This window comes from Bison bison, unplaced genomic scaffold (genome assembly GCF_000754665.1).
Source record: "Bison bison bison isolate TAMUID 2011002044 unplaced genomic scaffold, Bison_UMD1.0 scf7180017864036, whole genome shotgun sequence".
NCBI classification, from domain to species: domain Eukaryota; kingdom Metazoa; phylum Chordata; class Mammalia; order Artiodactyla; family Bovidae; genus Bison; species Bison bison.
This window is the reverse complement of record NW_011494608.1, coordinates 854067-859936: the sequence shown is the minus strand read 5'-3', so window position 1 is coordinate 859936 and position 5870 is coordinate 854067. Positions and strand designations below refer to the sequence as shown.

The window sequence follows — 5870 nt, the reverse complement described above, 5'->3', positions numbered from 1 at the left end:
CAGGGAGGAAAGGGGAGGGGAGGGAGGGACAAGGGCCGGAGGCAGGAGAGAGAGGGCTTCCCCGGAGGCTCAGAGGAAAACGCAAAGCTCTTAGAGCCTGGAACTCCGGTTGATACACAGTATGTGCTCAGTGAGTAATGATGAATCAGTGATATGAATTATGCTTCACAAAAACCTTGATGGTGCTGAGTTGAGGACAGACCGACGGGGTTTGGAAAGAGTCAGAAGGTCATGCTGGGGAGTCCAGACAGGAGGCGGTGGTGCTTGGACCAGAGATGCGCAGCCAGGAGGAGAAGGGCCCGCTTCTGGGTCTATTTGGAGGGACTCGCTGACAGGTGGGATGTGAGGATGAGAGGAGAATCAGGAAGGAGTCCTAGTTCTATGTCCCAAGCCCTGGAAGGAGGGGGATGCTCTGTCCTCAGAAGAGCAAGGTTGGGGTGGGTGGCCTCAAGCTCTTCCCTAGACTCGAGATGCCTGGTTGACTTCAGAGTGGAGCCAGTTCTGCAAGCTTGGAGCTCCAAGAAAGATGTGGGGATACTGGGCTCTGACCAGCATCCCAGCCTTCCATGTCAGTCCCATTCTGAGGACGGTGTCTAGAAGTGCAGACAGAGATGCCAGGGCAGCCAGGGTGCTCACCCCAGGAGGGCTGGTCTGCCAGTAGTTCCAGTGTATCTCCTGGATTCACCTGAAGCTGAACCATCACCACCATCATCATGGTGTATCTCACAGGAGGGAAGGTTCTTGGTCACCCGACCCGCTTTGTGTTAGGCTTCCTTGCATTGCTGACTTCATCCCAGAAGGAAAAGGGACCATGTCATCACCTGCAATTTCACCTGCTGCACACCTGCGTCTCAGTGAGGTTGAGTCACACACCTGAAGAGACAGCGCTTGGCTCAGCGGAGCGGAGGGGACAGGATCACAGCCTGTGGGGATGCTGGGGTGACTGCTGGCTTTCCTGGGAGGTGATTGATCTGGGGGAGGAGGGACGGGCAGGAAGGGCGCTAACACTGCCCGTCCCATCTGGAGCCAGGCACCATCTGATAAGTAATCTCACGCAGTCTCACGGTGACTGTCCTAGAAGAGCTTTGTTTTCTTTCTTTGGCAGAGGGGGAGCTGGGTGGGTGAGGGGAACAGTGATTCGTCTGCTCAAGGCCCCCCAGCTGGTGTCTGATGAGGCTGCACCCCCCCAAGCTCTGACTCCACTGTCCATTTCCTTCCATCGGATACCAGTAAAGGAGGGGAAATAGGAAAGCAAAACAGTGAGTGAATCACCTAGTGAATCACTCGTCTTTTGTTCTGAGTCAGCCTGGCCTCGCCCTCTCACTCCAGGGACAGAGTGCGCTCGTGTGTGTTGGTGGATGGGAGATGGAGTGCTGAAGGCAGTCTCTGCCCCTGGGTGTGGGAACTTTGGGTGGCAAGGGCACTGCTGGGTGCTGGGAGCCTTTGCACAGTGGTTCTCATCGCCAGCAGCACAATGGCACTACCCAGGGGGGCTCTTTAAAATCATGATGCCCACACCACACCCCAGTACCTGGGGGTGGACCTGGGCTTCAGTATTTTTACTTTTTTATTTTTTGGCCTTGGTAGCTCCGCAGGTGAATCCAGTTTGCAGCCAAGATTGGGACTATTTGCCTCCGGAAGTTGTTCACAGTCTCCTGGGAGGTTTGGGAGGTGGGGGCAAAGATGGATGGTGGGTGGCAGCGATGGCCCTACCAGCGGACTCTGGCACCCCTTCCTATTCGGTTTCTTTACAGCTGATTGAAGGACCAGCTTCTGATCAGGTGGGGAAGCTGGCTGAGCCTCCTTCACCATTCAGACTTTCGGGTCCATTCAGGCATGACCTGGTGGGCTTTCCTCTTATTGAGGGACTTCTGGGAATTCAAGTCGCCTTGCTGTGCCACCCAGACCTTTACTCTTCTCGCTCCACCCCTGGTCAGCTTCCTGGGAGCAAGGACAGTGGGCCATGCCTTGTTGTAACCCCACTGATGTACCGTCACTAACCTGTGTTCATTATGGGTGAATGAATCAGTGGGTCGAGGGATGGAAATCAGGTGGGGTTAGCCCTACTCTGTATTGGGCTTCTCCCATGCATCAAGTACTTGACATCCAAACCACCCAAAGAGGTAGGCATTATTCATTGCATTTTCCTTGATGAGGAAACTGACATTTAAAAAGGTTAAGCAGTTTCCCTAAACCCATTGTGTTGGTTGATTATGTTGCTGAGGTTTGAACTTAGGTTGTCTAGCTTCAAACACCATGTGTGGATTTTCTGTTCCTTTACTCATCAGAGGAGGGAGTCAGAGCTTGAAACTAGCCCTGCCCCCCCAAACTCTGAGGATAACCCTAGACAAAGCTAAGGGGACGTTTACAAAGGAAATTTGAAGCAATATTCAAGAGCAACTGATCACATTTTAGGCTCCTGTGAAATTCTTTGTTTAGCCTCAGCCATCATACAGAGTTGGTTCGATCAAGCTCCTTAAGTGACGTGCCCATGATCACGTAGCCAGCAAGTGGCAGAGCCAGGATTCAAAACCCCAAGCCTGTCTGCCTGTACATGTCATGATCCTTCCAGCAAACCACACTGCCCTCAATCCTGACCCAGTTGCACTGAATGCAGACTCATATTTGCACAACCAAAATAGCCAAACAGTTTAATTCAGAGGTCACTCTCTGCCCACAGATGTATTTAGCTTGGCTCACGGAGTGTGTTTTAAAAAATGTTTTGAATGCGTTGCCAGAATTACAAATCATACATGAACCTGGATTTTGTTTTCTGGATTCTCTTGAAAGGTGAGTAGGCTAGACCAGATCAGGCTCCCTTTTCTGCCTGACCTCAGTGGCTAAAGGTTACGTGCATTAGTCTGCCGTAGTCCCCACCATCCCCTCTTTGAGTTGTTTAAGGCACTCTTGCAATTTGGTTTTTACTGCCTTGTCCTGGCCTAATTACAAGCACATCGCTAAGGACAGATTTAGCCTGTCCTGGGGAATGTCCATTGGTTGTTGGCCATCTGCTAACAGATTTTTCTATGTAAATAACCTCTTCTTTCTTTTTCCCCTCTGGCCCCCAAATATCTCCTTCTCTATAGCTCTCAGACCCTGGACTATTTTCTTTACTGCATTAGGGTTCCATGAATTTAGACACTATGGCAGTATTTCTGAGATGTTCCATAGAACATGGGGGAATCGTATGTGTGTGTGTCTGTGTGTATATGGTGTGCAGGTGGGTGATTGGGTAAAAATCTGCCTGGAAAAAAGTATTCACTGTGCAAACAAGTTTAAAAAGTCTTCCTATGATAGCTCTGTTTTTGGAATTTCACAATGGATGTGGACATTTGACACCTCTGAAAAAGTCTGTCCCCTTGTTGAACCTTATTTATTCCAATGTCTGTAGACCTCTGTGACTGGAGAACCCTTGGCCCGTGCCATATTTATTACAGTATCCTGAAATCCACCGTCTGCTTTCCAAATGCAAGGAAAGAAGCTACACGGAGACTCATGATGAGGGGAACTGAGAGGCTATGTTGAGTCAAGAGGTGACATATAAGGAGGTAGGAGAGTGGAGTAGAGCGAGGTGATTTTCCAGGTCCTGGGTGGTAGAGACAGGCAGGAGAGGCACTTGTGGGTCTGCAGAGTCTATGGGTCCATGAGAGAATGTCTATAAAATTGTGGTGCCTGGCATGTGGTGAGGTGTCAGTGCAACTTTAGAGACTCATATAGTCACAATGAGTTGCCTTGAAGGACAGCTGTAAACAGGGAAAGAAAGGAAACAGTCCCGTAGAAGTGGAGGGGACTCTGGTGCAAGAGGGCTCAGCCTGGTCTCCTCACCTGGGTACGGGGAGAGAGTATGTGAGCGACTGTACACTGTGGCCGTCAGTCTCAGAGCCGAGTATGAGCATCACCCAGGGAGCTTGTTGAAGGTTGTTGATTCCCACCCCCACTGCCAAAGAACTGGAGTGAGTGGGGTGGGGCTCAGAAAAACATTTTTAACCAACATGTCAGATGATTCTATGCAGATGGAATCTGCAAGCTCTCTTTGAACACGCTAGTTTGTGGGGCTAATAAGTCTCTGTAAAAGGGGGCAACATGGAAAGATGGGAGAATCAGTGATGGTTACTTGGAACGCAAGATGACTTGATATGAAGGTTGAAGCAGGAATTAATGTCAAAAGAGCAGAAGGTGCTCATAGATTAACCATAAATCCATAAGTATCTTGACTTGAAATTATATGTATAATCCTCATCAATGACACTTCAGGAAATATAATGAGTTAGCTGAAGATATGGAGAAGGCAATGGCACCCCACTCCAGTACTCCTGCCTGGAAAATCCCATGGATGGAGGAGCCTGGTAGGCTGCAGTCCATGGGATCGCTAAGAGTCAGACACGACTGAATGGCTTCACTTTCACTTTTCACTTTCCACTTTCATTCATTGGCGAAGGAAATGGCAGCCCACTCCAGTGTTCTTGCCTGGAGAATCCCATGGACGGAGAAGCCTAGTGGGCTGCAGTCCATGGGGTCGCACAGAGTCAGACACGACTGAAGCGACTTAGCAGCAGCAGTAGCAGTAGCTGAAGATAAGAGAGTCTGCTGTGTGTGAACATGCAGAGTCACGGGCATGAGGAAAGCTTGATTCAGCCTTAAGGGAAGGAGTCCTTGAGTTTATGAGGCTTTGTGTAACTTTTCAGAAGTTAAGCTGCTGCCATGATGCCTATTTGGGCTTCCCTGGTGGCTCAGACAGTAAAGAATCTGCCTGAATGCAGGAGACCCGGGTCCAATCCCTGGGTTGGGAAGATCCCCTGGAGAAGGGAATGGCTACCCACTCCAGTATTCTGGCCTGGAAAATTCCGTGTACTGTATAGTCCATGGGGTCTCAAAGAGCTGGACATGATTGAGCAACGTTCACATCACTTCCTGATGCCAGTGTACCTCTTTTCATCATACTGATCATGTATATTGAATAAATGCTCACATGACTCAAGATCATATGACTCAAGGGCAGCCCAGATAGAAGCAGGAGACCAGAAAGCCTCAGAAAGGGGGTCTCTGGGAACAACAAAGGAAATGATATAACCCTTTGAAGAGCAAACAAATAACAAAAAACAATAGCCTCTCCCCCAGCATGGGGCTATTATAAAGACCAAGAGCAAGTAGAAACTCCAGGAAAAACAAAAAACTTCATAATAAAGGAAATTCAATCAAGTTTACTACCTCATGCTTCAGCAAAAACCATTTACATCGTCCTAAAATTGTACATAGTGGTCAAATAGTGGTTTATAATAAAAAATGTGACAATGATATTGGAAGCTGCGGGGGGCAGTGTCAGGCAGTATTAAGGAGCTAAGTCATCAGCTATCATATAGGATCATGCACAATTATAGATTGTGCACAGTTGGTATTTTAAGCTGATCAAGATATAACAGAAGAGATGCGTTGAATAGTTGCAATTACCAGAAGAAAGGGCCGAAAAGTTAAAAGTGACTGTAGTGAACTAAAGGAAGGTGGGTGGGTGGTAGGAAGAGATGGTTTCTGGCTGCTGCTTTTTGTTCTTTCAAGGTTACTGAATGTTTTAATACCAGATTATGTTCATTGACAATGTTACTAAAATATCTGGAACCCCGCAGGGTCCTGGTGCCTCTGGGAGGTCACAGGCGGCCTGCAAAGAGTTCTACCACGAGGAGAACAGAACCAGGCTTAGGTCTCTCCTGGTGGATCCTTCTTCCCTGGACTCATCCATGGATGGAGGCCAGAGAAGACAAGGTCCAGATGCAAGAGGAATGCTGCGTCCCTCCCTGCTCAGCCTCTGGCCCGTCATCATGGACTGGGGTCGGGGGGAGTGGGTTTGGGTACTTCCTGCAGAACCAAGCCTGGCC

General features: G+C 49.0%; 1 protein-coding gene across 1 annotated transcript in view; it reads right to left on the bottom strand.

Moving 5' to 3' along the window:
* The window catches only part of WISP1 (WNT1 inducible signaling pathway protein 1), a 32063-nt gene that overhangs the window by 6471 nt on the left and 19722 nt on the right, over positions 1-5870 (bottom strand). The window lies entirely within an intron of this gene.